The sequence below is a fragment of the Lichenostomus cassidix genome, chromosome 8 (assembly GCF_008360975.1).
Source record: "Lichenostomus cassidix isolate B80296 chromosome 8, HeHo_3.0, whole genome shotgun sequence".
Taxonomy (NCBI): Eukaryota; Metazoa; Chordata; class Aves; order Passeriformes; family Meliphagidae; genus Lichenostomus; species Lichenostomus cassidix.
In genome coordinates, this window is record NC_139489.1 from 16,927,194 (window position 1) to 16,949,075 (window position 21,882).

Below are 21,882 nucleotides of genomic sequence, written 5' to 3' on the forward strand. Positions count from 1 at the left end.
TTTCTTTTGTATTATTTTCCCCAATGTTGGAAGAAGAAATGCTTAAAAAAAAACCTTAACACATACAAAATAATAGTAGTAATAATATTATATAGAGATATCTTCTCTGTGAATCAGTGGTGACAGTCAACCTGCAGTCCAAGCAAAAAGATGTTCAAATGGTTTTATTGAAAATCAATGTGCATTTGTAAGTGAGGATTGTTTTTAAATCTTTTGTGTTCATTGCTGGCTTTGTAGTGATGACACTTGCAGGGAGTGCTACAGCTTTGTTTCCAAGAGTTAGTCTTAAATTGCTGGAGCAGGTAACTGAATTTCTTCCCTGTTTTCTTTTTCCACCTGTCCAAACTGCCATCATTCTTGAGTAAAAGGAAGCTGGGTGGCAAAGGCTTGTGTAGTTTACAACATTGCCTATGGCACAGGCAAGTTAGCAAATGCAAGCAGGACATAATTCCCTGTGAATGGCTGGCAGTGACTTCCCCATCCACAGAGAAGGACACAGCATGAAACAGGAGGGTGAGAAGGACCCTGGTGTTTGGTTGTGCTCCTCAGATGCTGCTCCATTGCCATGGATGTAACACTTCTGGTGTTTTGGTGGTGGCAAATTTTTCAGCAACAGTGTAAGAAATTTGTCACTGGCGTTTTTCTCTCTGCACAAAAGAAAAAAAACACCACTTGCACCCCAGCCAGTCCAGGGAGTGTAGCTTAAACTGATGTCAAACGCAGATTTCTATTCCAACATTGAGTTAGTAGCAGGACAGCTGAGGTGCTGGGGTATGAACTCTCTCTCCTCTGCCCTCCTGCAGAGGGTGGAGCTGCTGTGAGCTCTGGCAGCTGATCTGGGGCTCCAATCACTGAAGGTCCAACTGGCTCCGGGTGTAGGAAGAGCAATTTAGGGGTCTCAGCTGCGTGCCTCTGTAAAGGTAGTGGGGTGGCCTTAGGGCTGCAGCTCTTCAAGCTGAATTGTCTAAGAAGAAGTAGGTTGCTTATTTTTTTTATTTCAGTTTTATATTTGTGTATGTCAGCTGTTTGTTGGAGAACTGTTTTTCAGCAATTTCTACTTCTGTCTGTGTTGGCTTCTGGCAACATTTTTAGTTTGTGCAATCTGGTCGGTTTTCAAGGTTGTTTTTCCTCCACAGAGATCTCTCCTGTATTGTTATTCTATCCATGTGTACACTATAAACTTGGGTGACCTTTTCTATGCACAGCAATCAGGTACATGTGGATCTCTGGAAATGCTAAGTCACAGAATTGCTGTGATAAGGTCTGTGTGCTCTGTGTGGTCTCCAGGGACTGGGCCAAGCTAAGGTGCATTTTTAGATACTGAGTTATAGGAATTGAGTAAAAAGTGTTTCGTCTAGGGAGCATGGTAATTTTCAAGAAAAAAGACTATTCTAACCTTTCTAAAAAATGCAAGAAGACTGTCCCTATCATGTCTGAAGATTAAAACAGGGAACGCTGCTTTCATTTGACTTTTGCCTGATCATCCAAACAGTTTCACAAGTATGCCATATGCTTGCATTATTTATACTTTCACATTTTGTTATGTATATATTACTCCATCTGTGATTTTTTCCTTTTAGTTTTTACCATTCTACATTAGGATTATATTTGAATAGAAATGTATAAAATAAGTTAAAACACCTGTTCAGTACTAAAAGTGCAGCATGAGGTATTTTTCAGACAAGAGTCCTAAGTAATGTTTTTTCTGGTTTTCTTAAAAGGTGCAAGATTATGCATTGGGCATAGAAGTGCGATCTTATGTTATGGCTTACTGACTTGTTAAAACAAGACTGAATTAAAAACAAAAGCAAAGTTTCCTATAATAAAATCAACTTGTGTTATCCTTGGTTGCTTCATTTGAATAATTTTGCATATAAAGTGATAGCATTCTGGGCACAGTGAAGGCTTTCTGTAGAGTTTCTAAGAATGGTAAAAACCACTACTTTTCACCTAGCATGTGACCCAAATACCTTCTCAAAGCAGACTGTTGGTAATTATGTTCTCTGTGCAGTGCGTTGACTGAACGTCCCTATCACCTGTGCTGCTGTGTAAAGAAAGGATTCTGTAAGATGCATCCTTTAGCTTCAGAAACCATTTTATTAGCAAAGGCAGTCTCTTTGAAAAGAGAAGGGAATGAGAAAGAGAAAAAACTAGGTACTACTTGATATGTGTGAATCCTATTCTAGCTGCTTACAAATATCAGTTTTCCAAAAGGAAAAAAAGTTAGAAAAAGCTTTCATGCTCTGCTGTTAGAGATACCACAGCTCATTAGCACCTCTTCTCAAAGAGGAATGAGTTAAGGACGGCTGACTGGGATACCACAAGGATGAATGTGGCACAGAAAACCAGGAAAGAAGAAACCTAAAATATGGTGAATTTGATCTAAAAGGTTTTCCAGGGAATATATAAAATGGGATTAAAATCACATAATATGTTTTTTTTCAGTGCAGAGGGAAGAATAAAGTGTTGTTTCTTGATCAATTTATGTACTAGCATGAAGCAGTGCTAAGGGTTCAACTGAAAGTTCCACAGCTACTGCTTCACTAAACTATGAACCTTCTGAAAGTTCCTTTGTGGCTAAAATATTGAGTCCCATCTGATAAATCACCAGGATTTTACGTATATCTGTTCTACATGATGCAATTACTTGAGCTAGCTGTAAATGGGGTTGATAAAATACCAGAAATAGTTGAAGTGCTAGAATGTGGCATATGTGGAGGGCTGCTTAATCCCACTGGGCAAACAATATAATGCTGCTGTCTAGACATACCTGTAGCCTCCTAAATCTCTTAGTACTTTCTAAAGTTTTACCACTGCACTCATCAGTCATTTTATATGCTTTAGAAAGCTATGAAATGGCTGTTTAATTATGCAAAGTGAAGGTATAATTAAATTTCACTAGAACTGTGGGGATTTGAATATGATGAAATAAAATGGGTTTAGTTTTACGGGCTCAGTGTGCCACAGAGTAATCACAAAGCCTTTTGATTTTCTTTTTTTTTTTTTCCCCATATCCATAAATATCTCTGGGGGAATGGAGAGTTTGGGCCCAAGGTGGCTCTCTGCCTTTATGCCAGGCAATATGGATGTACACTTATAAAAGTTAGATGTTGCCAAGCACGACTTGAAGATGATATTTGTTTTGCTCTAGAAGGGCTGTCAGTGCTGTTAATATGTACATCTGGAACTTCTTGAAACCAGTATAAGTGGGTTTATGCTTTTTTGCCTGCATGCCTTCCCAGTTGGCCCAGAGGGTCTGTTTTCCTGGTGGCTTTTTCTCAGGGTCTCTCTGCTTCACAGATATTTGTCAACCCAAACTTGTGTGTAAAAGTTGACTGCAATTTGCAGCAATGTCATAATGTGTCCATGCAGGAGATTAAAACAAGGTGGCATTTCCTTATGGCTGTGGTTTACCTATAGAGTATAAATAATGTACTTGTAGCATGGGATTTTTGAATTATCTTAATTATATGATGTATATAATTATGTAATGTTCTGTGACTTATGAATTGTTCAGAAGTTGATGTAAATGCACTAACTTGCACAGATTCTGATGACTGGTAGATGTGTAAAATGACTACAAAATGAACATTTAAAGTGGAGGAAGAAAGTGCTCTAACTTGCTTAACAAAGAACAATATAGCAGAAAAATCAATTCTGCTTTCTGTATTGAAACTTCTAGCAAGAAGTTGTGGTTACTACTCTGGTCTATGTGCTACCAGGGATGAAGATCTGTCCCTGGTTAATTACTGTGTTCATTTGCAGTGTTTTGAGCTGCTTTTCTGGTCTTCTACTGAATAGTCCCGGAGGTTAACCATGGTCCTATACCAGGTCAGAATCTGATCTGCAGGTTTTCCAGATGGCAGTGGCTGTGCAGTATAATTGTTTTTCTCCTTAAGTCTCTAAATAATATGTCAAGAATTCAGTTTTATTTGGATGAAGTCACACAGCCCCCATAATTGTTTAAGCAAATATTTCAGAGATCCTGCACTACAAATAACTGGTGGGTGGGGAGTAAGTGCACATGTCGGGAAAGCTCTGCTAGCCTTAGCACCTTCTGTGCCACTGTAGTGGCATGCAGCAAAAAGTTTCCCTTTGGATTATCTGTCAGCTGAGGAGGAAAATGACATTCAGCAGTGATACCCTGTCTTTATTTCTTCTGTACTGCTTTCTGACCTCATCTGTGGGCTTTTTGGGAAATGTGCGTATTTTCCTTTATTTCATAAAGCTACCTGAGCATTACTGTGTGGTGTTGGACCATCCGCTGAGACAGCTGGCTCCTGAAGTCTGAGGAAGTTTTGACCAACTTGTTAGGTAATAGCTATGGTGTATAAACCATTTACTAACTTGCCTAGATTAAGCTGTTTTCCTTTAAAAAAAGGAACAAGGCTCCCCAAGGATAGGTGAAATTGAAATATAATTGCAGAGGAAAAAGATGCTGTTTGAGACAAATCTACTGTTTCCCTACATTCTGAAGCTTTTGAGGTAGCTGACTGTGCCTCTTTAGGTTTCTCATAATCTTTCTAGACAACAGAGTGAGACAGAGGAAATGCTGAAACAGAAGTGGGATGAAGTTACAAGCAAATCAAGTACTTTAAAAGGTGTGCTAAATATACTTGCCACACTCCTACTTAGATCTGAAATTATAATGTTGAGAGGGAGGGACAGTAACCATCGATGTCAAAAAATGAAACACAAGGCCTCCCCCCCGCCCCCCCAGTCCCAAGAAAATTAAATGGTTCCTTTCAGAAAACACAGGTACTTATTTATTCTAGATCATTTGGTCAATATTCTTGCAATGGGGGAAGGAGGAAATACTAATGGTTCATTTGAATGTAGTATTTATTAGTTCTACTCCTCTCTTTAATCTTAAACTGCTGCACACTTGCACACCTTCTTCATAACTGCCTTTGGTTTTTTTTCCCCCTCTCTTTGTGGCACTATCCTGAATGACTGCTGAATTGAACGTTTTGAATGATTTCTGTCACTTTGCCAGTGCTCTGTGTTTCCTTCACCTTTTCAAAAATGTGATGTTAGAACTTGAAGTAGCATATACAGTGGATGGATGATATTTTTCTGCCATATGATTAAACTTTGAACAAAACTCTTTGGGGCTTGTATATGCATGAGCTATAATTCCTGCAGGGAGCTTATGGCCAAGCTTGCAGATGACTAAATTGATTTGTTTGCAGAAGTGCTGAATGGGTAGATAGCAAGACTTCCCACTTGGCTCGTGCTTGTCTGATGTTTTTTTTCCCCTTCCTTTCAGATATTATTTTTCTCTAGAATACAGAGCAGGCTCTTGTTAATGTTTTCATCTCTATTTCGGTAAGCTCTCCAAGGGTGACCTTATAAAAGAATCATCTTTCATTTCTATGAAAAGAGCTTGTCTACTAAGGAAATCACTTGGCTGGAAGACTTGTGATTCTATGTAACTGAGATTCTATAGGAGCATGAAGAAAATTAAAAAAAACACAAGCTATTTGAACCTAAAACTGTAATAAAATTAGTTTTTCAGCAACTGGTGTTCTTTTCATGCTGCCAAGTTTCTGTTTATTACACTGTTGTCCATCTGTATAGGTCTGTTGCTCCTGGAGTTTCCTAGTCAAATGAACAGGATATTTTTCCCTCTGAAATCAGAATTCTGATGAAATCTGCAGACCAGCATAGATGAGGGAGTTGATCTTACCTTGTCCCTTTTCCCACAGGCATTGTTCCAGAGCCTGTGTTTTGCTTGCAGTGCATGAGGGCTGTGTTACAACATGAGAAAGGGGAAAGAGGGGTTGAGGTAGCATTGGCTGTGGGGAGAGATGAGAGGACCTCTTTAGTACTGGGAGAGTGGGCCAGAGGGGAAGAGCACCCGAACATGTCATGTTTTTGTTAGAAATGTCTCCCAGGGAGGAAGCCAAAATAAGCAGTGAATGAAGTGCCTTTCTTTTCTGAGTTCTGAAGAAGGAGGAAAAATCAGAGATAAGCTCTGGTACATGACCTTTATAATCTATGGGCTAAGATGTTTAGTCACAGGCAAGCACCCCTTTCTAAAGTCAGAGCACATTTCTGGTTTGGTCTGTGGTTACCTCTAAAGGCTTTATACTAATGCTGTTACTGGGGGCAGCTGCATTACAGCACTGCTTACTTATTTATTCACTGTAGTGACAGTTCATTTCATGTAGCAGCTGCTGAAGCCAAGACTACTCAGCAAGGACAAAATGTGATAAAACTTAAGAGGTTTTCTTCTGCAGCATTAAGTTTTAATTCTTTATATAAGAACAAACAGTTTTCTACTACTGTTTTCAACTTTTTAGTATTATCAAAGAAATTCATTAGCTACTAGTTTGGAATGTCAAGCTCATTTTATAGCATTTGACTTTCTTATATGTGTATCTGTTTTCGATTTGTAAAACCTAAATGCATGAAAGGAATTACTATGACAGAAACAGCCCACCTCATGTTGTGAACACTTTCACATTTCCTTAATTCCTCTTAGTGTAATGAGGACTTAGCCTCTGGGCACAGGGAGGAGAAAATCCTAGTGTAGTATACAAATGGTTTAGGAAACTCTTGACACATGCAGAAAATGGTATCTGTTTTGGAAAGGTTATTGATTTCTTCTACTTTTTAGCTAAGCTTTTGATAGGAAGAGGGCAAACTCCACCTTGGAGAATACCAATGAGATTCTTAGGTTAGTGAGCAAATATGGCTACTTGGCCATATTTGAGCAAATAGAGTCTGTTGTCATTTTTCAGTGTAGTCATTTCTGTTTTGCTGGAAACTAGTCAGACATATCTGTGGGTTGTGTGGATTTTTTTGGGGTGGATGTATTTTATTGGACGGTTTTTGTTGTTGCTTGTGGGTTTCTGCTTTGAGGCTGGAGGTAGTAACTTGTATGGCTGTAACTGAATGTCCTGGGCTTGGTTCTGGCTGGCAGCCATGCTCTGATGAGTGGATCCAATACATTTGGTCACCAGTTTTAAAAAAAAAAAATATGTCTTTTACTTGGCTGCATTCAGCCTGGCTTGGGAGTTTGGAATGAGGTAGCCAGGTATGTGCTTTCAGGGTCTTGTGGTGGCTGACTCCAGACAGACCTGCTCCCTGCCTGTCTCAAAGCTAGTGATGCAGTGGGCCAGGCTGCTTTTGGGAGCTGACTCTAGAGCAGAGCATAGACAATTTGTCATGTCTTCTCCATCTGTCTAAGGAGCCTGGCTACTGCCCAGCAAAGAAGGACACTTTGAGGAAAAGGTTGCTTGGCCCATTTTTATAAATTATATGTTACATCCTTCACTTTAAAACTGACACTAACCACTTTATTATGTACCTATAATAACCACTTTATTATATACTTATTTTCCTCTCTTAACTTTGAAGGAAAGAGTCTATAACTTCTGGTGAAGTTCCAGTACTAGACTTTGTAGACAGTAAATACCCCTTCCAAAGTAATAGATGCTGTATGTGTAGATGAATCCTGCCATGCGATGCTACCAAAGACTTTTCAGGCTTCCTTACAGTTGAGTCATGGCAGCTCTGAGAAAATACCTTTGATTTGGGATTTGCTGGCCATGATAAAGAAGGCAGAATTGATACTTGCATTTTACATGCTGAAGGTCCATGAAAAGCAGTAAAGTTTTGTCTTCAGGACATATACTTAGGACACCAATAAAGTGACCAAAATGAACACTAATGTTCTGTCTCGAGATGTTGCCCTCACCTCTCATTTTTCACGAGCCATTACATAGCTATAGTGATGGAAAACAAGCGGCTATATTTTAGTATATTTTTAATATACATCAGTAGCTGACATATGTTTCATATGTTTAGCTCTAATTAACAGGCTTCCAAATTTATATTATCTAGCTTTCTGTAAGTGTTTATTTTTGTGCAGCACATGCAATGTTATATTCACAGAAGTGGTCAGAAATATTTCAACAAAAGAAATGTCAGAAAGTGGCAATTTGTTGAAACTTTCTTAGGGAAAGAAAATGGAATTTTTCATGAAAAGCTTTTTGCCTTCAGTATGGATTCTGATATGAGAAAGAAAGACACTGTTACCCTGGGATGTAGGAAACTGAAGGAGCTGATATGGGATGTGCTTCATTTGGCAGAGCAGGGAGTTGATCCTGGTGAATCTTTTCTCTTTGGCTCATTTACATGCCAAGAGAGAAGGCAGAAATATTAAGTCCCAAACAGATCCCATGTGGATCTAATCACAGCAAAAATTTATTAAGCTTCTGCAAGTGATAAACAGCCCCTGTTTGACCTGTCGGTGGCTTTGTAGGACAGCTGGCCCTGAGCTCTGCACACAGAGCTGATGGGCAGCACTGGACACTTTTAACCTGCCTCTGACTTCATATGGCAGTCCTGGCTCCTCCTGCAGCTCAGACACACTTTGGAAACCAGACCCAGCCTCCATACAGACCTGCTCCCTACCAGGATAGTACAGTGGTAATTCTGTATGAGAGGGCTGCCTGTGGGCCAGGAGTCAGGGGTGGAATAAACAATGCAGTCTTTTACCAGTGTCTTTGAAGGTAGCCCGGGGAAAAGCTATGCCCCAACTCCTCCCTTCCCTCCCCTGCCTGCTCCCCCCACCCCCTCCCAACCTCATGCTCATTTAATTCCTTTTGAACTTTGGATATCACACAGGAAATGCTGGACCTGGTTGTTCTCATTCACACTAGTCTCAAAGAACATAAATACACAGGAGCTAGTGAGAAGTGTGCCAAGCCCATTTGTCTAGCTAAAGGTTTAAAGGATAAAGGGGCACAAACCCATCTTTGCTTTTCAGGTCATGATTTGTAAAAGACAGCTGCCTCTGCTGTTTGCTGGCAGGTCCCAAGGAAGAGCTGCATTCAGGGAAGGGTGGGACAAACAAGGGTGTTTGTGAGCCAAAATGCAAGTCTCCATCAAGTAAAGGAATCTCATTCTTGCATGGAATTTGTGATAGCAATGGTGTAATTTGCCTTGAGTACATATTTTTGCCCTCTTTATTTCCTGTCAGAAATAGCTGACAAATTATTTCCCTATAGAGAAGTTTCTTAGAAATAAGTTTGCTGTGTCTCCTCTAACACCAAGTGGTTTTGCACTGGGGTCCAGTGGAGCTAGAGCTTGATATGGCTGTGCTGTCTGAGGTGTTCAGAAAGGTATTTGTTGCCTTCACTAGATTATGGTTGTGGCATTGCTGCTTGTCATGCTTACTGAGCTTTCCTTTAGCCTGAAGCTGGTAGTTCTACTTTCCTGATAACCAAGGCACATAAAATAACTTAGTTGTTTGGAGCCCCATGTCTTAGCTGTGCTCTGTGCAGCTGCTCTCTCCTACATGATAAAGGAAAAGAAAGCATCAGCATCTCACTTCTGGCTCCCCTACTTGTTGCAGGCATTTCAGTAAATCATTGGCATATTCTCTGCCTGTGTAGCATTTGGCTTTTTTTTTTTTTTTTAAACTGAGCTCAGTGTCTTTGAAATGTGATGCCACGGTTTCCATCATTACCTTCCCTACATAGGGTCTGATTTTGAAACACACATTTTCACTACGGTGAAACCATCTGCTACGTGTGGGGAATTAGCAGTACCAGGCATAACGTTCCTTTATGCTATCCAGAAATGTGCCCAAATAATGCAATATGATCGGGTATAATAAGATTTAAATGCCTCTTCAGCACACAGATCTGCAGGAAGGCCGTTCTCACATCATCTTGCATTGGCTTACTCTACGTTGTATTGAATTTAATTTTAAGTTTTGTTTGCTGGTGTCATACAGAACCTGTTGTTATTACCTCAGATACATGTGTTTTTAATAATAGTGTTCTGAGATTCAGCTATAGTTGAATTTACATGAACTGAACCATGAATGTGTTATAAACTGCCTTGTATTTACTGGACAGTAAAAGCATACATGTGGGTAGTTACTGCAGAGTAGTAAATGTGCTGCAAATTCACACTTAACCTCCCAGGTGGAACCAGTTTGTGTAGCCATATCTAAGGGTGGTCAGGAGTGTAGAATAATATTATTGTTGTTCTTTTCATAAATCCATAGCATTTACAGGGCTCTGAGCAACCTGTATACTTCTTTTCACAACTGCTATTATCTTTAAAGGTTTCCGTTTTCTTCTCTCCTGTTTTTTTCAGCAGGTCTCATACAGAAACCTGGGTACATTCTTTTCATGCAGTATTGAATTACACATTCATTACACATTCATACAAAATATTCCCCCCCCAATAGCTGGTGGCAGTTCTGTGTCTTTTCAAGCCTTAGGTCCCTTTAAAATATTAACTAATCCCTAGCCCGTAATTTGTAGGTAACAATATAATCTATAATTTGCAGAAGTTAAAACTGAGGCAGAGAGGTTAACTTGCTGCAGATGTAATGATAGAGCACTAAAGCATGAATTAATCATTGCAAGCATCCTTGTAGAACCACAAGTGCAGAATCTCGTCAGGCATCTAAAGTGTGTGTGTGGCTTCCAAGCTCCCAATCCCTAAATTGCACCCTAATCTTCATAGCATCCCCTCTGTGCTTTTCTGGTGTCCCTGATGATGACTGTTCATAAAGAATGGTGTATGCTATGCCATTAGTTATGTTTCCATACTGTCAGACTGGAAAAACTACTGATGTTGGAAGATGTGGGGACACCTCTTGCTCCCTCCCTCATTCCTGTTTTTGCTCTCCTTTTGCGCATTATCAGTGTTGAAAGAAGTCATGAGGAAAGGAAGATGAACGCATGACTGAAGAAAGCTTGAGATGCTAGAAACCTGATAAGCTTCTGATGTCTTTTAGCTTGCTGGCAGGCTATAAGGGACCAGAAATCTGTTTTTACTATTTCTAATTTTATGAAATGCTGTTGGCTGAAAAAAAAAAAGTTGAGGCCAAAATATTGGTTATAAAACAGACTTTACCTCTCCTTTTGTTCAGGCTGATAGTGTCCAGAAAAAGCAAATGTTTCACATGGATCTTTGGTGTTTTATGCAGACTTATAGAGCAATGTGACTCTGTTCTCAGCACACCAGAGCAGGAGTTCTCTCACATATCTGCTATCATAGATCAGGCTCTCTCTGTACCAGAAGATTGATGTGCTCTCTAATAATTTAATAGTAATAATTATCTAACAATATAAATTTTATTGTTTTATATTTTATTATATTTAAAATATTATCTAACAAGGTAAAATAATAATAATTATCTAATAATCTAAAAACCTCCTTTAATTCTCACCCAATTTTCTTCAGTGAAATTAAGCTCACAAGAAAAATCAAATCAGGTTTTACTTCCCTTTATAGTACCTTCCTGCCTCTGCTGCAAAACACCCCAACTTCTGTCAGGAATGGGATTTAGGCTGTGGTGTATTACAATTGTTGCAAATATTCACCTTGGCATTGTGCCAAGTGGTTACAGACTGTTTCATCTCTACAAAGAGATTAAGAAAGTCCAAAAATCTAGTTGGAGCTGGTGGTGTTGTGAGGAGTGGGAGGATTTAAGGCTAATATCTAATAACTACAAACTATGTTCATCTGCTGTTTGTGTAAGTGAAGTATTTGGAAAGAGAAAGATGGCTTCTGAAAGAGTCTTCACAATAATGTATAAAATACATGTTGAAAATATTTTTATGCCCAGAAGAAGGGCTTGAATCTGCTTTGTGCTTTCTTTTATTTGGAATCAATATAAAAAAACTGGGTTTGCTTGGTAGATTTCCCCAAAAGAGGAGTACTGCCAGCTCTCGAAATGATAGATAATTTTTTCTCATCTCTCTTTCTCCAGACTCTTTAAATACATTTGTGTCTGTGTTGGACGTAAGCAGTGTGAAGCACAAACATTTCCAAGGGGCTTATGACTTAGGGGCAATGTCAGCTGGGCCACAGCATCATTCAGTCCTGCTTCTCTTGTGTCTCTTGTCTGTGAGCTGCTGTTACAGCTGGTGAGGGTACCCCAAATGCAGTACTCTTTGGGCTCCACAGGTATAGCTTTTTGGGAAGGCAGTGCTGTGAACCAGATCATGGTTTTGTGCAAGCTGCTGAAGGTGCACCAAGATGCTCAGATGTTATTCTCCAGTGATGGATTTGCATAAGTACTCTAGAGCCAGGAGGCTTTTATGCTGTTCCACCCCTCCCACCATATTTCCCTGCCCTGTAAAGATCTCCCTCTTTTGCATCCCTCCACTACTTTTGCAGAGCTGTGCCCTGGTGCCATGGTGAGAGTAGTACACAGCTTCTGGCAATGCAGCACTTCCAAAACTAAGTGCCAGACTGTCTGGGAAGTGCTGAATTGTGTGCACACAACAATTCTGGGCACTTTGCTTTAATGTTTTATGACAAAGGATATTATTGAGTTACCTAAAGTTTTGTGGCTCTCATTTTTGGTTTGGTTTTTTTTTTTTTTTTGGTATTCCTAATCAGTTGCTCAGTCTAGTAAGGTGGTTGGCCACATGCAGACCAATATAAATGGTAAAGGTAGCCTGACTGATTGGGGTGTAACCATGTAGATTAAAAAAAGTTGCTGCTAGACACATGGCTTTCACACTATGTGCCAAGAACTCTTTTATTCCTGTGGCATCCTGCAGCTAGAGGTAGGATGGACAAGATGTGAGTGAAAGAAGAAAGGCAACATAACATTATCCTTGTCGAACAAGATGGAACACTTCTGTTTATTCCTAGATACACTGGATTACATTTAGGACTCTTAAGAGAAGCAACTGCTAAAGTCAATCCCACTTTCTCGTAGAAAATGGACAGACTGTCTCTTGGTGACAAAGACCCTCTGACAAGCATCAGAGCAAGTGAAGCTTGCTGTGTCACACTTTGTGGAAAATAAGATTGATAGAATGAGTCCAATCTCCTTCTCTAAACCTCTTCCATTTTTTTGTTCTGCTGCACACTCCAGAGGACATGATGGTTATTGGATATATTTGTTTGCTGTGGCAGATGAGTGAAGAGTTCTACTCTGATGCTGTGGCTTGTTCTGAGCCCCTGGTAGTGTCATGTTCAGCTGAGGCTCCCATCTGAGCCTGAGGGTGTGTGTGTGAGAGTGTGTGCAGAAACTGCCCATGCCTGCCAGGCACTGTGGGAGCTTGCTGTTATTGCTGTCTCATCTCCATGACAGATTTATTTTCCTCTGCATGGTTACAGTGACTCTTGCTCATGTTCTGTCCTTATTGGTGTCACTAGTCTCTCCCTTTGAGTCTGATCTAATGTGGGCAGGAAAATCTTTGCTGCTGCTGCTGCTGCTGTTGGACTCCTTGGCTTTGTTCCCCTTCTGAATAGCAACTTGAATTTCTTGGCCTCTTGTCCAAGGTCTCACTTTGCTGCTCCACACAATGCCAGCCTGTCTGGATTTGCAGTATTTCCTGCAGCCATCTGTGCCAAGTGCATAGGTGCCTTGCACTATGCTCTGCTGCTCCTCCACTTCCTGCAGCTCCCTGGGAGCTTGCAATGCCTCTAGGAGACTTACAAATTCAAGTTTCTATGAACTAAGTATTTAGGAGACAGTAAATAAAGTTGCCATGAAACGCTGCTGGGTTCACAAGCATCCTCAGTGCCTTGTCTGATGTTTTCCTTCCTCCCTGCCATTCTGTCCAGAAACATTCTGTCTAGGTTTCCAGTCTCTTTCCAGAGGGTGTCCTTGGGGCTGGCAGGATGTGAACAGGTGAAACACACCTATTGTATTGGTGAGATTTTCTGTCTGTGTGTCTTGCTAGGGGAATTTTCCCAAGGTTATTCCAGGGTGAGGGAGGGAGCTCCGTCACTTGCTGGAAAAAATAAAAGTGAGGCAGTAATGGTGGCTGGTTGATTGGAGTGTTTAGAGCTAAAGCCTTGGGGTTTTTTTCCCCAGTGAACCAGAAGATAAGCATTCAAAAACAGACCTTGTCCTGAGCCTATGCACAAGATCTTAAAATAGAGCCAAAATCCCTTCTAAATAGGGCTCCCTGACTTTCGGTTTCAAGAACATCTGAGCTCTGGGAGTCTGTCACAACCCACACCCAGGCTGGTTTCTGCAGTCTGGTATCAAAACTCACTGAAGCTTTTCTTTCTTAAAAACCAGCCTTTGGGATCCATCACAGCCACTTTTGGCCTGACTGAAGGTAACCTGTTAGTCTGCTAGCAGCATAGTCAGTCACAGAACGGGCTATGAAGTGACCTGATACCCAGTTTAAAGCACTAGATAAAAATGAAACTGCCCAAGTAATATAGAAGGAAAAGAGATTTGACTCCTCAATTTCACTGACTCTTTGCAATAAACCCAACTCAAACCAGTTTTGCAGTTTGAAGACACTCATTTAGCTGTCTACCTAGTTATTTAGTGCTTGCTAGTGCATTAAGTGAAGAAGGTGTTACAAATTATTCTACCCAGTTAGTAAGTATACACAAACTGTCCCAGGAAAGCCCTTCTCAAAAAAATTTTACCTTTATTTTGCTGTTCCCAGATCCTAGAATTTCCAATAAAATCCAGATAGTGCTTTAGGTTGTATTTAAATTGAACTGCTTGGTATTTGTCTGCCACGTAACACAAGTTCTTCCCAAAAAGTGCTGTCTGCTCATCCTGAAATATCTAGGATAGTGCCTGGTGCTGCTGACAGTAAATAACAGCCCAGGTAATGGAATTCATTCCTGCTCAATGAAGAGATGTGAAGGAGTTAAAATTTCTCAAAAATGGACTGTAGATGGAACTGAACTGTGCTGGTGCTGAGCCTCTGAGATCTATTAGTTTTGACAACCTCAGTAATTCTGGTGCTTCTCATCATCTGTAAAGTTAACAAGGGCTGATAAGAGATGATGAGGCACCACACAGGTTTGTATTTCAGAACCCATAAATATCTCACAATACCATTTTTCTTACAATCAGATAGATTAATTTGTCGACTGTAGATGTTGCTGAATATTCACTTGGTGCAGAGGTTTAACAAAGGCACTGCAAGGATAAACATTTTTAAATCAGCAGATAGAAGCCATGGGTTGTGCTGTGTGCTCAGCTGTTACATGTTTTCAAATGCATGTTCTAATTTTACTGAAATTGTTGATTTTTTGACCTGCTTTCTTCCTGGAAAATATGATTCATATGCAACCTTCTCCTCCAGCTGTATTTCCATCCCTTTTTGGTGTGACTTGGTAATTTCATACTAGCGAGTCAGATACCTGAGGGTGAATTTAATATGAAATAAACCTTACTCTTGGAAGAACAATTTTTACGAGGGGATCAAACAATGTAACATACAATTTTCTCAGGCTGCATGTCACCTGGAGTTGCCTGCAACTCAAATTAAGTAAAGATGCTCTTTCAAGCAAAAAAATTCTATGAAATATAGTGTGGACAAACTCTCCAAAGTAGTAGTTATTCTTGCTCCTGCTATAATAAGATGGAGCACACAAATATCACTTGATTAACAGCTGCAGTATTAATTTCCCTTTTTGGTTGCTTGACTCACAGCAAGAATCATGTCAATGCAGCAGAGAAGCAATTAAATTGATTTTAATCTTTGTCAGAGAAGATAACATGCCTTTTTCTTTTCTCATTTAAATAATTAAAGTTTCAGCAGGTATTATTTCTGGCTTTAAAGAAATTGGTATCTTAATGTAATAGAATCCTTGTAATTATACACTTAATGGATCTTAATAAGTTAATCATGGTTTTTCATTTAAAATGTTTTTTTTTACTTATTAAACTTTTATTTGCTTTGATGGTTATGCTTTTAAGAGGGTAGAAAATATTAAAAAAATAAAGTTCTAAAAAAAGCCTTACATATTTTTTTCCCTATATTCCTACATGGCCTTTCAAATTCATTTTCAGTAGTTGGATTTCAACACATGCTTTAAAAATTCTTATCCAGTGAAGCTTTCTGTTATGCTACAGTTAATTATTTTGTTGAAAAAGCTTCATGTAATGAGGACAAACAAATACTCTTTTATCTTTGTTGTAGTGCAAACTCCAATTCAGCAGGAGTATAGCAAATATTTCTTTGTCCTCTTTGATCCAAGCTGTTAGGCAGTATTTGGGGTCCTCCAGGTTATTCCCATTAGGCAGGAAAATGGCTGGTGGAGTCAGGTGTGCCTTTGATGTGATGCTCTGTGTACCTGGAGCGTGTGTGCAGCCTTTCCCTGCACCCAGTAAGGAGATGCTCTCTTGCCTTGCAGTCCCAAGCTTGCATGTTCAGGCAGCACTTTAACCCACAATCTTTCTCTTGGTAATGACTTGACATTGCAAACTGTATTTATTTATTTTGTTTTGAATTCACGCCCCCCACCCCCTTGATGCAGGATTGCAACCAGTCTTATGTTACTTGTTCAGATTTTCTGGATGACAGAGCCTTAACCTTTCTGGCTGAGAAAAAAACTGATCCAACAGCAAACCACGTTTTTCTGGAGCATCCATGAAGGCTTCCTGCTCCGTAATGACCCACTTCATGGAGGAAAGGCTGTAGTAAAGTTTGCTTGCCTTTGCAAGGGGACAGATGCCCCAGTCTATCTAGGGAGGACTGTCCCTGGGAAGGCTTAATTCTTGGGCTGGGAATCCTCTGGCCCTTCCAGGGTCTGTAGTGAGCCCTTGGAGCCACGAGTGGACTCACTGATGTGGAGCTGACTTTTGATTTGGAGTTGCAAACTGTATCTCTTGTGGTTCCTTTTATAGTGGCAAGGGAGGGGAAAGGAAAAAAGTATTGAAGGTCAGCTACTTTGCAAGGTTTGGTACAAAGGGCTCCAGAAATATTTGGCCAGTGAAGATGTTTCTGTCTGGAAATCTTTACATTTTGGGGATAAAAATAATACAAAAGACATAGTGACAGGTCATGTGAAGTTTCATTGAAAAAAATCATGAATGTACAACTAATATACTTTGTATTCTAGAAACAAAAATGGAAAAGTCCTGATCCTACTATATAAATTACTAGAAGTTAACAAATACTGAAATGGATGTTTTCCCATATAGTGGATTTGGTCATGCTCTTTGAAAATGCCCATTTGCTCGGTGACCTCCATGGAAAATACTTTGTGATTATCATCATTCACATTTCTGAATTTGCACTGAAATCAGTTACACCCTAATTTTTTTAATAAGAACTACTTCTTCCATGTGTAAATTATGGTAGTGATGAGCAGCACCACACATAAACAGCAGGGAGCATACCAGCATCTGATTTATGTCTATGCTCAACAGCAGCACAGTATTTCTCTTATTTTTTTTTACTGCATATTGAGGTTCTTATGATGTTTTTTCTCTGTGTCTAGAAAAATGCTTTGTATTTGCACTTTTCTTTGAATAGATATAAAATCTTCTCTTCTGAAATGCCTTCTTACATGTGATTTGGAAGCTGTATTAAAGTGACAGATTTCCTTTTCCTCAGATTTCATCACAGGTGATGCAAAAAAATTTTGGCAGGGGGATAGATAGAGAGTAAAACTACATGAGAGATCCTTGTGGGGCTTGTGTGTATTCCTACATCCCAGGATGTAGTAATTCAAAAAATCAGCAGGAAAAGCAGAGAAAAGCACTTGTTCACAGAATCTCTCTGCACCTGATTCTAATTTCTCTGCATGTAAAGCTGCTGCAATGTGATTGCTGAACTCTTAGGATTTTTTTTGCTTTACTTGGGGAAGGTCTTTGCATATCTTTTGAGCTCTGGATAAGGCTGTGTCAGTTCTGAGGTATGTACACTTCAGGGAGACAAATATATTTTCATAAAGCAAATATGCATAGAAAGGCTGCTGTTCTCTTTCATCTCCAGTTTATGAAAGGATGAATTCCTCTTTTCTGTGCACAAATAACTTGTCTGTGCAAGATCCTGTTGCTCTATGAGCTCGGGTGACACCTCTGTGTTCTTCATAGGTGAAAAAATGCACATCATTGAACTTAAAATCTGTTTCATGGGGTCTAATACAATCAATTAACTTGGTCTCCTCTCATTTATATCATTGTGCCATATGGTGTGCATGCAGGCAAAGATTTAGTCCAGGCAGAAATTTTATGGAAGGGAATTGCAAATGGGGAAGCAAGAGAGAAACAGGGTGGTTAATCAACAGAGATGGGTTCTTATTAAATACATACTGTTTACCCTAAATAGGGAAAAGATATGTAACAGATGCTGAATTCTTTAGCACACTTGGCAGCGTAACACACTTGATAGCAATGAAAGTATGTACAATATAAGTGATCCAGCATATATGAAGGGATATCTTTAACTAAGAACCAAGTTGGAAAAGATACTGCTTGTTGCCTTGCCTACCAAGTCATTACTGAGAGTGTTACAGGCAGTCTGCAGATAAAAGATAATACTGTCTGAATGGACCAACATTAGCAATTACTGCCTATATTGCTTTTTGTTTTTCCTCTTTCAAAATCTCTGCTCAAAATGACTTCAAGTTCCAAGTATAAGTTTTTTGTGGGGCGAATCTACTCTGCCATGTATTCCCAGCTGCATCCTAAGTTTTTGATCAGAAATATAGAAATATAAACCTATATATAAGTGATTTTTGAGACCTTATTTTAAAAATAATTACTCTTGGCCATCCATGTCTCTTAAATGTCAGCCAGTGAATATTTACCACTAGTAATACAGTGCACAAATTGTTTAACCTGTTCAGGTGAAGACTTTGAACTCTGTTCCTTTTTTTGCAACAAATGCAACTGAGAAGAATTTTGACATTACTGATGTACATGTTCCAGGCTAATTTCCTTATTTGTATAGTTTTTGCAGTGCTGCCTTACTTTTAAGATAAATCCAGAAGCCTCAAACTAGGATATGAATTCTTTCTTTCAGTCAAAATTTCCAGAAGTCTGATCTTAAAATGGTTTGTATAATAAAAATCACAGTAGTGGATGCCATTGTCCTGATAGATAGTGTTGTGGTATTTGATTAGGTACAATTAGGAACTAATTTGGCAAAACCCCTCTGTATTAGTAATATAAAATGTTATCATCAGAAAAAATCCATAGAAAATGCCTTTAATGACTCCATTATGAAAAAATTTACTAACTCATATCATACATAGAAAGCCTTCAAATCATCATCCTGGGGTGTATATGTGTGTGTGTTAATAATGCCCTCAGTAACCATGCTGTTATCAGATGGCAAAAGACTCTCAATCTTCTCTGTCACTTCATTTGTTTGAATATTTTATCTAGGAGTCAGTGATTGAAATCACCTGGTGTTTCTGTGTTTGGAGTGAAGCTTTACTACACCTTACTGCTTATCTGTCGCTGAGCTGAACAGCTTCTCAAAGAAGTTTCTAATTTTTTTTTCCAAAAGCAAATTCAGTTGTCTTGTTGGTAGCACAGATTAAAAGCATTTCTCAATTTAGATGCAATAATAGTCTAATAGCAGTATCTTGTCTTGCCTTCATCTACCTACTCAAGTAGTTTTAAGATGTTGTTTAATAGGAAAAGGTATATATAGTATGGCTGCTTGATGATGGGAGAGTAGACCTGACAATCCAGGCAGTCCTTACCCATCCTGCCTCTCCAGTACCCTGAGGTTTGGGGTAAATTGTGTCTGGCCAAGCAACACAGCTCACAGCAAGGTGGTTTTGCTGAAAGGGTGCCTGAGTTAGGTAGCAGCCTCACAGATCTCCATGCTTGTGCAACCTGGGGCCTGTGCTGCTTTCCATGTCAAACACTGAAACATATCGTGTGGGTGCCTAATGATCTATGCCAACCCGCTGAGACAGAGCAATCAAGAGCTAAACCCAGAAAATTAATGAGTTGACATTTCAGGTGTATTTACCTTTTGTGACCTGCAGGACACTGACAGCTTGCACAGGAGGAAAAGGAAACTGAAATCTCATGTCTCAATCAGGCTTGGTTTCCAGCCTCTCAGGCTGCTGGCAGTGCCAAACACTGCTAAGTACCAACAGTATGAACACAGTTTACAGTCAGTAAATTTGTGTGCTCCAGACTAAGCATGGCTGCTTTATTTTGCCCTCCTTGTGAAATGGCCCATTATCAATACTGTGAATAGGAGGTGTTTAGGGTAGCAGTGGGAGGATGTAATATGGTAATAGGCGTGATGAAGGGCAGGAAGCTGTTAAAAAAGCCAGAACTGTAGTTGCAGCACAAAGGCCTTTAGGGCACAGTAGTTATAGCAGTGGTAAGATGTGAGCCTCTGGGGAAGAAGTAGAGAATATGTACTGACAGTTAGACTTTCTTTCACTACTTTTCCACAAATAAAATGAAATTCTGGATTTTCTGAATATACCTCAAATACCAACTCAGTTACTTCTGCAGGCTCATTCTCTATGTCACTTTGTCCACTTTAAAATATGTAGCCTTCTTGTATCATTGAGAGCACTGTGTGATATGACATCTTTGAAAACATTGAAGAGTTGTACAGGTGCCCATGGCTGACCTCTCTCGTTCCATTCATTATATTTTATGTCATATTGTATCATCTTTTATTCATCTCTTCGCTAGTTAACTTTGCCTTCTATTTAATTGCTCATTATAAAGACTTTTTCCTGAACTTGTAGTACTTTTCATTTTACCTCTGTGAACCTATTTTGGTTTTGATTAGTGTTTTTTTCTTTTAATAACTGACCATGAAAGAATAGGGTATTATGCTGGTTTTGGCTGGGGTAGAGTTAATTTTCTTCACAGTAGCTGCTCTGGGGCTGTGTTTTGGATTTGTGCTGCAAACAGTGTTGATAACACAGGGATGTTTTAGCTGTTGCTGAGCAGCACTTGCACAGCATCAAGGCCCTTTCTGTTCCTCACCTACCCCACCAGTGAGGAGGCTGAAGATGCACAAGGAGCTGGAAGGGGACACAGCCAGGACAGCTGACCCCAGGGATGTCCCAGACCGTATGGAGTCATGCTCACCACGTAAAGCTGGGGGAAGAAGGAGGAGGGATATTTGGAGTGATTACACTCTGCAAATTGTTTCATGGGAATGGTGGTATTTGGTCAAAGGTTGTACTTCATCATCTTGCAGGTCTTCTTCAACCTCAGTGGTTCTATGATGGTGTTTGTTTTCCCAAGTCACCATTATGTGCAGTGGAGCTCAGCTTTCCCAGAAATGGCTGGGCACCTCCCTGCCCATGGAAAGTGCTGAATGAATTCCTTGCCTTGCTTTGCCCGTGTGTATGGCTCTTACTTTCCCTATTAAACTGTTTTTATCTCTACCCACAAGTTTTCTCACTTTTACTTCTCTGATTCTCTCTGCCATCCAGCCTGGGGGAGTGAGCAAGTGAGTGGCTGTGTGGTACTTAGTTGCCAGCAGGCATTAAACCATAACTGTCATAAAGATGAAGAATAATGGTATAATAGCTCCAGTTGTCTTCTCTCCTATACAACCTAATGGTTATCACTAGTGTTGGGAAATGAATTTTCAGAATCTAGGATTCTCCAGGAAAAGAGGTAAGAGGGAAACAGGAGTTGGGGCATGCAGGTAGTAACAGAGGTATAACTTCAACAGAGATATTCTTTCTCACCTTGCATCTTCTTACCTAATTATGCCATGATTGTCTGCTATTCTTGGTGATATTTTACTCTGTGGCTAATAAAAGTTCAAGTGAGCCCATTTCTGAGATTTAACAGATCACAGATGAGAAAACATAGATTAGCCTGAGGTTTCTTCTCAGTCTTGCTGTCTCCTGTGTTGCCTGCATCTGATGCTCCCTTTATCACCAAACTATTGCTGCTGGGTGTTTGTTGAGGGGTGCTCACAGGCAGGGGTCTCAGGAGGCAGGGGTCTCAGCTCTCACTGACTTCTGCTTGACAGATTCTTGAACAGCAAACTGAATGATTATTGAGAAACAAAGGTGACGTGCTAGCAAAGTGCCCAGAAAAAGATCATTTTATCTTCCTGTAAGTATGACTTCAACGTTTCTAGTTTTGGAAGTCTAATTTAAAAATAATTCAGTGCTTTGCTGTTTAATTCTCTTGTGCTGTTGATGTGGGAGACTTCAGAGCGACAACAA

At 39.8% G+C, this 21,882-nt stretch overlaps 1 long non-coding RNA gene across 2 annotated transcripts in view; it reads left to right on the forward strand.

Annotated features, from left to right (window-relative positions):
* The first annotated feature begins 864 nt into the window (after positions 1 to 864).
* Positions 865 to 21,882, forward strand: part of LOC146433952 (uncharacterized) — a 72,761-nt gene continuing 51,743 nt past the window's right edge. For both annotated transcript variants that reach the window (XR_014853765.1, XR_014853764.1), the window contains exon 1: positions 865 to 974. This is a non-coding gene — a long non-coding RNA (uncharacterized LOC146433952). The remainder of the gene's footprint in view (positions 975 to 21,882) is intronic.